Source organism: Chiloscyllium punctatum, chromosome 43 (assembly GCF_047496795.1).
Source record: "Chiloscyllium punctatum isolate Juve2018m chromosome 43, sChiPun1.3, whole genome shotgun sequence".
NCBI lineage: Eukaryota > Metazoa > Chordata > Chondrichthyes > Orectolobiformes > Hemiscylliidae > Chiloscyllium > Chiloscyllium punctatum.
The window spans coordinates 31,364,722-31,376,846 of record NC_092781.1 but is presented as its reverse complement, the minus strand read 5'-3'; positions in this window follow the sequence as shown (position 1 = coordinate 31,376,846).

Sequence of the window (12,125 nt, the reverse complement as noted above, 5' to 3'; positions counted from 1 at the left end):
GGCACCACCTAACCGGCTTTCCTCAACTGAACTCGCTCCATTTGGCTGTGTTTGGCTCCTATCCCTCTGAACCTTTCCTTTAAGGTGAAATGGTGGTTCAGTGGTTAGCACTACCTCAGCACCAGGGACCCAGGTCTGATTCCACCCTCGGGCGACTGTGTCGAGTTTGTATATTCTCCCCCTCTCTGTGTGAGTTTCTGCTGGTTGCTCTGGGTTCCCCCCACATTCCAAAATGTGCAAGTTTAGGTGAATCGGGCAGGCTAACGAACCCATTAGTATTTAGGGGCATAGTTGTGCGTTAGTTGTGAGGCATGCAGGATTATAGGGTTTGGCAGCGATTTGAAGGGAGATGGGGCTGGTTGGGTTACTCTTTGGAGGAATGGTGTTCACTCGTTGGGCCGAATGGCCTGTTCCCACAATGAAACGCTCCAATCCAATCCAATCACCTGTCCAATTGGGGTTGGCACTCAGAGGTAGCAGGTCTAGATAAGGTTCATCCAAGGATTTTGCGGGGAAAGGAGACATTATAGAGGCACTAGCGATAAGATTATAGCCTTTACGAGATTCTGATGAGGTCCCAGGAGACTGGACGGTTGTCAACACGACAACCTTTTTCTAAACGTGTTGGAAAGCTAATCCAGTTACTTACAGTCATGGCTGCTTAACTCCATGGAAGCTTCTGGCAACAATTATTTGGAATAAAGCTCGTAGTTATGTGGACAAAAGTGGGTTGGTAAGGAAAAGTCACGGTGAAATTGTGCATAACTAACTTGCTAATGTTTTTCAATGGATGAACAAAGTGTTTAATGAGGGAAATGCTACTGATGGAGTTTACATGGATTTCCTGAAGGTACCACGCAACAGACTTGAGTTTCGTTTTCGTTCATAGTGTAACAGGGAGGGGTAACATGGATGCAACAGAAACTGTGTGGTGGGAAAGGCAGAAGATCTGTTTGGATGTTTCGATGTTTTTCAATCTGCAGTGCGGTTTGGAATAGAGTTCGCGAATTGTGAATATTGGGAGCGCCATGTTCTGGGAAGGATGAAGGACAAGGCTGTATAAGGGATGCTTGGATAACAAGGGAAAGTGTAAATTTTGTCCAAGGGATAAAAGAATCGTATTTCAGGTTTTTGGATGCTAAAATCAAACAGGGCCCATAATGAACATAAAAAGGAGAAATAACTCAAGCAGGGAATTAGTAGAGCAAGAAGGTTCCATAAAATGACTTCAGCAATTAAGGTTGAAGAGTATCGCAAGGCATTGTGTACAGACATTCAAAATAAGAGGATAATCGGGAGAAGTTATGAACGTTTTGAGTCGGTGACAACGGTGATGAAAGGGGATAGAGCAGTGAATGTTGTCTACATGCTTTTTGATAAGGCATTTAACAAGGTGCATCACGGTAGGTTCATCCAATAGATTAAGATGCATGGGATCCACTGTGACTTTTCCATGAGCAGTGGTGTTCTGCACAAATCTAGACTGGGAACACTTGTGTTTGTGTTTTGTGCCTTCTTTCGGTGCTGTTTAGTTAACTTACTTACCCAATTTAATGTCCCTCTCACCTCCGACACATAACCTAAATGTGAGATCCCCGACATTCGTCCTGCCAATTTCTGATTAATTAATTCAAATGGCCTCTAACTTCATGCCCAGATATTAATTCGAATAGAGTCAAATGATTAGATTCATTTATGATATCCCCAACGGCAAACAATACGAATGGGACACCTTTATCCCGATCTGTCACGTATTCCAGACAATAACCATGGTCTTCCGGGTCTGATGCGAGCTTTCGAAAGCTCCCAGAGATTTTCGACATAACGCAATGGATTCATTTTTCCCTATGACTAAACTATACATGACTTCCTTCAAAAGCTTATCATTAAAATTGAACCCCTGTCCTGATTGAATTTCGTGGGGTCGCCCATACTGTGTGAAGAAAGCAATTAACGCCTCTACTAACCTTTGTGCCTTAATATTCTGTCACTGAATGGCGATCGGAAATCTGGTGGACGCATTCATTTTGATTAGCAAGTGCTGGTTCCCAAGTTTAGTTTTTGGGAAAAGACATACTCATGCAGTTTTAACCCTTGTGAAAGGTTCTTTCAATGCAGGAATTGGCAACAAAGGTCCTGAATTTATTAGTTTTTAGATTACCTACCATTTGACATGTGCGACATGTATGGTAATATTTAACCAAATCCTTGTTCATTCCAGGCCAGTAAAAATGTTTTTGTACCTTTACCTGAGTCTTTCGTACACCGAGATGGCATCCTACAGGTAGTTCATGTAAAACCCGTGACACTTCCTGCCTGTATTCTACCGTCAACACAATCTTGTGTACTTCTGCCTATTTCTCCTGTGCACTAACATGCCGTGCTCTCCACTTTCGTCTTAGGATTCCATATTTAAGATAATAGCCTTCAGAAAAATTCTCAGCCTCCCATTCAAATTAGGCATCAACATATATTTTTTTTTATCGTCTCATCTTTCGATTGGAAGTTCATGAGTTTTTCGGGACTGAGCATTTCTCCCTGACTCCCTTCCTGTTCTGGATTTTCCAAGGCTATTATGTCAAACAAGGTGTCCATTAACTGAGCCTCAGCTCCGTTTTCTTTCTCTTTTGTTTTTGGGTCGGTCAGTGAGTTGATTGTGGGATCTGGTTTCTACACTGTCTTGGAAAATTTCAGGATATTTTTCTTTTAAGTTCTCAGTTACCTGGTCTTCGTCGGGCTTCTCCGCAGAAAAAGTGTGTCACTCCCACCTTGGATCCTGCCAAGACATTTCCAAGAACAAACTGACGTTCTGGACCTGACACTCTGTCATTCAGTACTTCCCCAGTCTTGAGTTGGCGCTCCAACCTGACCTTACAGAGGGCAATGCTGAATTTCTATCCATCTATCCCAGCAATTACCACTGTCTCGGGTAACAGATCAAAAAGAGTGCAAATACATTCGTCTCTTACTATTACAAAATGACTCGATTCTGTATCTCTCAAAATTATACTTTCCTTTCATTTTCTTTCGAAATCATTAGATTCCTTTTTAACCTGTGGGAAACAATAACCAGTGTTCCCTACTCTTTGTTCCTTAGTGTAGGATCTCTCCTTCGCCCAATTTCTATCCCTCACAGGATGCAAGTCTTGCCAGTAACTAAATTTTACCTTCTGCACCAATCTGCCACGTCGTCTCACTTCTTGAGCTTTCTGTTCATCCACATGAATTCTTGTTGTGTCGGGACCTGAGTTTTTCAACTCTTCCAGGGGAATAATCTCTTCTCGATTCTCATAGGTCTTAACTATTTTTAAGACTTGCACCTATCTATCAAGATGACTATTTTAATTCTCTCAGTCTCAACATAAGCCTGTTCCTGGTTTCTTCATTAAGTTTCTGAACTGCTGTCTATGCGCATCTGGTACCAATTCATAAGCACTCAAATTAACCTGCTTGACCTCTTCATTATCTCTTGATCACTCAGCTGACAGCACTGCACAGACCTCATTGGCTCTGCCTACGAAATTAGACAGAACTAGCATTACCCACAATTCCACTGACCACTCCATTTGCCTCGCCAATAATTCAAATAAAATAAAGAAGTCTTCGACATCTTTCTCATCAAGACGTTACAGTATTTTAACATATTCGTATCTGTCACTAATTTGCCTCTCCATCTCCATCCTGTTACTTGACTTTCCTGAATAAGTCATAATTTCTGAAGCTCAAATTCTTTCTCCTTTTCCAATGTTTCTCTTTTTATCCATCACTTTTTTCGCTCTCTCTCTTTGCTCAGCTCAGAAGCTTCTCTTTCTTTTCGTTTCCCGCTCTCTCTTGATACATCTGCTAACTCAATTTTTCTTAATTATAATTTAGGTTTATTTTTCTAACTTTACTGTATTTGTGTGTTTCTCTGACACACCTAAGTGGTTGAATAACTCACTTACAATTTCAGTTTTGCATTTGTCCTTGATTAAACAGAATTCTACCCTCTTCACAAATTCTAAAAGTATGCTCTTTTGTTTTGAAACGTTCTTGGCAAATTTGGGAGCCATTTTGACATCCCAGAATGTCTTTAGCAATTTTCTCAAGAGCCATTTCTCTCACTTTTAATGTAACCAATCACAAGTAACAGAAATTAAAGAAATTGTCTCGCCTACCTTTTATTTAATATCCCGGACACTAATTAGCATATGTTTAATTCTGCTGCGATCTTTCCGACAACAAATCTGTCCAAATCTGTCCAAATCTCAGACAGGATCTGGTTATTCCGTACAATTCACGTACCCAAGCCCCCAAGTTGTTGTGACGCGCTGGCAAACCCTTCTGTTAATTAAAGCAATTACACAATCTCAACCTCACTTCGCCTCATAATCTGCTAAAGTATGAATGACAATCAATTGTCCAAATTTCAACCACTTCACAAAAGATATTGATTTTATGCTCTCACTCTAAAACTGAACGTTAAACAAGAGCAAAATGCAACTCTGTGTCTCATTTTTGTAACTAATTTTGTATTTACTTCGAAAGCTACAACAATGCACTGGTCCAATAAAACCCCTCCTAAATTTATAAATACTCAGTTTTCAACATCAGACAAGGGTTATCATTCCCATTGTCGATCTTCCTCTGTTTGTGTATCTGCCTGAGTCGTCCTCAGTCATCTGATGCTTGGGTGTTTCATCTGAAAAAGGTACCTTCGGCACAGAATTTGGTGAAAACAATACTACAAGTTGTCGATACTGTTCTTCCTGGCTAACTGTCCAAAACGCCTACGTTTTATACTCCAAGTATTGGATCGTCTCACTGATTCAATATTGTTCAAAGAGTAAAATTCGAATTCAATTTGATTTTTGTTTCTTGGGACTTAATTTACACTAATTGGCTAATTCGAAATGCTGACAAAGCAATTGAGGTTTCTAGGTTACAGCCAAAGTTTTCCTCTTAAGTTGAATGTTTCAATTATCAATCATATGACGGGTGCTTGCCAGCTTTCACTGTCTCTTAAAAGTACATTACACATCTTTAACTTCATAACAACAAAGTCTCTGTCTCGGAAACCAAACAATCATTTGTGGATTTTGCTACCTGTTCAGACGCCAGGCAAACGTTCCCTCCACAATCATAGATTGACCCACTCTACCTCTCATCATTTTCTTATTCCTCACGACTGTGTCAAACGCGTTTGGCTTTTAACTAATCCTTCCTGCCAAGGCTTTTTACTGCTCCCGCCTGGGTCTACTCAATCCATTTTTTAATGTTTTTTTTCAGCTAGCCTAAAGCTGTGCCAGATCCTTGCTTCCTCAAACATAAGTCGGTTTCCTTCTTCCTTTTGACGAAAACCTCCTCTGCTTTTTTCATTCTAGGCTTCTTCCACTTAACATTCCTTACGTAACTTAGTGGGACAAAGATATCCAACACTCGCAACAAGTGTTCCATAAACAGCCTATACATTTCTGTTGTACATTTCCTTTAGTTCCCAATTTATACTCCCAATTTACACTTGTTTAATAAAAGCTTAATGTTCCCTACCACAATTAAAAACATGGCTGTATTGTCTACTCATCTCCCTTGCCATTGCAATAAACCTGACGCAGTTGTGGCTAGTTTAAGCGAAATGATCTCTCACTGAGTGATCTGACACCCGGCTCGGCTCGGTGCCTAGCACCACATCCAACATGGCCTCCAGCATAGTCGACCTATGTATATGTTGAGTCAACAATACATCCTTGACACACTTGGAAAAAAAAACGGTTTCATCCCGGCCATCTGCACTCAGGAGGTTCCAAACAATAACCGAGAAATTAAAGTCAGCTGTAACAACAACTGTGTTACATTTGTAACTTACCTAGTTCTAGTTCTACTGTCCAATCTGTACTTCCATCTCTCCCTCTCTCCTCTTATTAGGGTGTCGATAGAAAACATTAAATAAAGTGATTGCTCCTTGCCAGTTGCTGATGTCCACCTATACTGAGTAAGGAGACAAACCCTCTTCGACAATCTTTTTCAATGCAGCTTTGACGCACTCTCTATTTAAGAGAAGTTGCTGAAGAGATTTATCAGGATGTTATCGGTGTTGGAGAGATTTTGTTTTTAAGTAAGATGGTGGCAGACTGACGTTGTTCACTGCATAGTAGAGGGGATTAGGGTGGTTTAGATTATTAGGTTCCCTACAGCATGGGAATAGGTCCTTCCACCCAAACAGTCCACACTGACACTCCAAAGGGTAACCCACCCAGACCCCTTTCGCTCTGCCTAATGCACCTGACAGTTTGGGCAACTTAGCATGGCTACTTCACCTGACCTGCACATCTTCGGAATGTGGGACCAAACCGGAGCACCCGCAGGAATCCCATACAGACACGGGGAGAACGTGAAAATAGCACACAGACAGTCGGCTGAGGCTGGAAGTGAAACTGGGACCTGAGTGATTTGAGGCAGCAGTGACCAACTTTGACACTGCAAGCATTGCTCACTTGCAAACTTCAGCGACACGCTTTGTCAGTGGGGGATTGAACCCACGGCTTTGGCATTATTAGTGCCACCCTCCAACCATCTGAGTGCAAGAGGAAGGTACGAGCAGCATAGATGGGGAGATCGAAATCCATGAAGGTCTGGATTATATCAGGGTAAGGAAGTTTAGAGGTGATACGAGACAAAATGAATCCATCCAGAGAGTGGTAAGAAACTGTAAGGCACTGCCTGCACGGGTTAGAGGAATAAACCCTGAATACCTTGAAACAAGTATTGGGAAATGCACTGACAAGGGCAATACATGCAGCTCAATGGCTCAGTACTGGAAAATGGGGTTTTTCGCGTTAAAATATGTTTATTAACTACCAATATAGTAGAAGCTTTATTTGTATATGTACATGTATATATTCGACACAACGAAAACAACGGACACTTAAAATAAAACATTGCTTCTCGATGTCAAAAACAGGTTTTATTAGTTATGGTTATTCGTTTGGAGTGGATATATCAGCACACATATCAGGCAAATTATTATCATCTTTATGCTAGTGTTCATTTTTTGAACTTCTATTTTGAAACAGTAGCGCAAGGGAGTGGATTACAATTGTGCAATATGGCAACATATTCTAATATGTCAAGAGAGGCGGGGCGCTTAAAGGTTTAAAGGTGAATCATTTATATGTTCCAGGTTTACCACAGGGTGTTCAGGATAATTAAACATACATTTTCGCTCAGAGAACAGGAGATCGAAACATTTTGGGGTGTTTTGCAAGAGACATAAAAAAAGAAATATTCAATGTAACCACATTACATCAGGAGAAAACGTTTGCCCTTGTTCCTGTCACTTCCTGACTTTGTGTGTGTATAGAAATCTACTGGATATTGAAGGGTTGAGAATGTCTACGTTTTCAGACGTGCAAGCATTCATATCGCAAAACCTGATAACATAGAGAAGACAGCAGGAATTATTGCGTATGGAAAATGCAAAGATTTGAGGTTGGGCTTTAATTCTCCAGAATTGATTTGGTGAATAGTACTGGTGTTAAGCAATATTTTGCTTGCTATTTTAAGGTTCGAGCATTCATGTTTCTAAATTCCTTTTTATCATTATTTTAACTTCTGCGAAGCAACCTAATTTTTTATTATTAAAATGATGAGATATGCCTTTCAGTTCGATTTTTAGCCTCCTGTGTTTCTTGAAGAGGTGTGCTGTAAACCTGATACTTTATTTAATGGTTTTAATTTCTCAATACTATCTGTTTATTAACATGTTCACATGTTGATTATAGTAGGCACATGAATTGCTATTCTTTAATCTCATCCTCATTCACTGTCCAAGGCTTTAAACATTCTTTCCAGGAAATTGAGAGCTTTATTCATCCTTACGCTGCTGCATGCGCTGCTCATTTTGCAGTATCCTCTGCACTGGGGAAACATAAACAAACAGGTGTGACCACTTGACCGAACACGTTGACTTAATTGCAAGCATGAACGGCAGGTCTGTTTCTTTCTCTCTCTCTCTCTCTGTCGGACCACTTTGCTTTTCCAGGATGTTGCATTTTTATTTCACATTTCCACCACTGTCCACATTAAATTGTTATTCAGCAGAGATTATATACGAAGATACAGAAAAGATAATGCCAGATATCCTGTTTTTATTCTGTAAGTTACAGTCACAATATTTGAAGGTGAGGACGGGTGAGACAAGGAATGACAAAAGCTCTTCAAAAGGAGTGAACATGATTCTGATATTTAAAGACCGTCAAACCATTGGATGTACAATAAAAAAAATCTGTTGTATTTGGTACCTGACTGAGCTGTACTCTGTTAACAGTAACAGAATCAGCCCCGCGACCATAATTGAATTGGGAATTTAATTAGCTGCAAACAGAGGCATGAATCTAATCCCACAGTGAAAAATACTCGTCAGCCTTGATTGTTGATTTCCTATCAGTTTCCTGTCCCAACCACCATGGAATTTGAAACCGTACTCGTAGTAATACAGTGAAACAGTTTCAAACATGACACTGTTCTGAGAAGAGTTAATCGATCCGAAATTTGGTTCTCTCCTTGAATGCTGCCAGACCTGCTGTGCTTTGTCAGCAACTTCTACTTATGACAACGTTTGTAGCGCAGCTTCACGTGGTTGAGTCGTCAAAGCCAGTAGATTTAAACATGACTTTTTAACGAGTTGGGAGTTTGAATTCCACTGCTACCAATTCCATAGTTAGGCATAGCAATAGCAGTTACCGTGAACGGGCTGCGAAACTTTAACACTGCATTGTTTTCTTTCCCTCTGGGTCTTTGCGGCCCCTCAGGCCTCTAGCATCCCCCTTGATGAAACTGGGAAAATGGGCGACGAAAATAGTGAGAGCTCCAGCTGTCCTCTGGTCCTTCAGATCCCCGATATCATCGTACTTTGAGGGATTTTGCAACACTTGATGGCGACTGTCCTTATTGTTCAATTGGTCAGTATTCATCCATAAACTGGATGCTCAGTGGTTCGAGACCACCAAGGAACAAATTTCAGTTATTTCAGGTCATTCCATTGCACCAACTACAGAATAACATCTATCTGGCAAATATCGATTAAGACATTGGATACATATACCATCAATGACTCTCTGTTCCCGACTCTACACGGAGTGAAACGGGGACAAGCTGCAGGTTCTCTCCAATGCCTTGCTGCAAAACGAAACGGGTCAAACCAGCGGCTTCTGACCCAGTCCTGTTACGCAACGTGTTGCTCATGAACGGTCTTCTCGTATGGATTGTGCAACGATCTTTTTCAATTTGGCAACGGCTGCAATCGATTCTTATCCTTTGAACATTTTACTTTAATCGAACTCCTGTCTCCTCATCAGAAGGCGACAGTGTTATGAAGGTGTAGAAGCGTACTGTACATTTAAGAGAGTTAAAAAGCGAGCAGAACTTCCTGACGCAACACAAAATGTCCTGAACAAGGTAAGAAATGTAACATTTGGTCGAAAACCTAGCAACAGCTCTATTGCTATGAGGCAACAACAAATTTCAAATTCGCCCCCAAGATACGAAAACTGACTTTAGTATTTGGATAATGTTAAAAGCAATGAAACGATCCGACGTTTGGGGGCATCTGACATTTTGAACAGTTAGGTGGACCAGTAAAGACAACTGCCAGAAGACGAACAGATGTAGGCTGCTAGTCCGAGCTCTCTGACAGGTGTCTGTCTGGAGAAGGAGTTTATGCACAAAAAAATCTAATCTGACCTGGAGAGAGATTCTACCGAAAAAACCTACAAACGACACTTGGCAAAGCTGAGTGGTCTTGAAACATGATTTTTCTTTAAAAAAAATTATTAATCGAGGTTTTATTGGACCAGTATTGTGAGGGGGAGGGGGGGGGGGGTGATTGAGTGAGGGGGGAAAGATAGGTTTAAGAGAAAGGAGATGCCAATACTTGTTATTTAATATTCTCTTTCAGATTTATATCCCGTTTGCACAGATCTACTGGAATCCAGCGACTAAGCACAGGGGCACAGTTCGAATTAAATTTGGCGGAGGCTTCGGTTTGGTACCTTGAAGGATCACAAAACACGTCATTTTAACTCTAATTTCCGTCCAGAGATGCTTTTGAACTTGCTGAGTTTCTCCAACAATTTCTGTTCATAAATTTACATAAATGATGTAGCCGAGATTACCTCTCTCTGTCCTTCTCTCTTCCCACTGGAAAACGATAATATCCAGCACCAACCTCACGTACATCGTGTCCATTCGTCTCTGAGAACCTGTTACTTTCTTTATAAACAACTATCAAACCTGAATGCTGCTGTCTAAAACATATAATTCGGTCTTCTCTCGGTTCTCCTGCACCTTTTGTAAAACAGGAATGTCAATCCTCAAGCCATTTTGGTCATTCTACCATTTAATTAGTGTTCGTCATTACTGGTGTATGTCAACACTGAACAATTGAAGGAATTTTGTTGCTGAACCACTTTTCTTGAAATTTTCCAAAGGTATTTGTAAAGAAAAGTGCCATGTTTCCCATAATGCAGACATTTGCTGATAAGGTACTTCTAATGCTGTCTAGATTTATTTTTAACTCTTCAAGCTGAAGGCGAGCTTTTATGTTATTTCACAAAAGATAAAAGATTTAACGACCTTTCTGCACCATCACTACATACATGCATTCCTACAAGTCACAACTTTTGTCTTCCTGGAATCTCCATTTGGTGTGAATTTCGAAACACGTTAGTCCAGTTTTTTTCCTGAAGTTTTATTCATGAAAAATGTACCTTCCACCGTGGGACTTTTTATAGTTCGACTGAACTCTACGGCTTCAAATCAGGTTTTGCTGAAGCAGTTCACCAAAGATACCTTTTAAAGTTCTTATAGGATGCACATTTCTTGAAATGTTCACTCGAGAGTTTTTTTTTTCTGTGTCAATATGTAGATGCTGCTGCAATATACTGTGCAGCGTTGGCCCTATGTCTTCCGAATGGAGCAAACAAATGCTCAAGGGAACACACGGCTAGCATTCGAGTTAAGAGCAAGCACAAAACCGTCCTATTTGAGAGTCCATTTGAAAAGAATAAATCCTATCTAGGCATATTGCGGTCATGTAGATTTTATTAAAGTAAGACAGGGCTTAGCTAAAATGTACGTGAAAGCAAATCAACAGAAGAGCAGGGGTATGGTCAATGATTACTTGCAGCAATTTCATTTACCATAAAACAATGAAGCAACAAGCCCAGAGCTGCTGCATTACATGGTATATACAGGGGAAAGTGAAGTCCGCAGGTTTTGGAGTATCAGAGTTGAGCGCGTATTGCTGGAAAGGCACAGCAGGTCAGACAGCATCCGAGGGGCATGAAAACTCAACGCTTCAGGCATAAGTACTTCGTCAGGACTTCAGGACTGGGAGAAATGGGAATGATGGGTGCATTCCAGGAACGAAGGGAGAAAAACAACGGGGTACCATAGAGAATGCAGGTGGTGCAGGAAGAATTAAAATAGATAAGTCCTACTGGCCCGTTGATAACTACCTCTGGTTAGTGAGGGAAAAATTAGAAAAGAATACTGATGGCTTGACCAAGATCTTTACATTCTTGCTCGCCACCGAAGTGGTCATTGAGGAGTGTCGAGCAGCTGATGTTGTTTCTCCGTTAGCCTCGGGACATAGCGATAATCCAGGCTACCATTTTTTGCCTTTCCTTTGTGTTTAGTTGTATGTACCATGTTGATGAGTGGGGAACATGGGGTTTGAATGCTCAAGGACACAATTAGAAGAGAAAATTGCGATCTGAGACCATCCTGGCAGATAAGATTAGGGAAAATCAAAAATGTGTTACAAGGATAAAAAAGGTAAAAAACTAATGAGGGAAATATTAAGGTCGATGACGGACAAAGGCCTACTCTGTGGGTGAAAATCAACAACATTGGCAAACTGCGAGTTGCATACTTCACACGTGTCTTCCCTCCGGGCAAGGAAGATTTAAGTGCAAACCGTTCCAACATTACGTGTGAAGGTCATGAGCAGATTCAGAGAAAAACAAGGAGTTTTAGGTGGTTTTGGTGGATTTAAAATTGCACAAACATACCCATCTCAACACGAGTTGTATCCTAGACTATTGCAGGAGATAACTAGTGAAATGCTGTACTGCTGACACAATTTT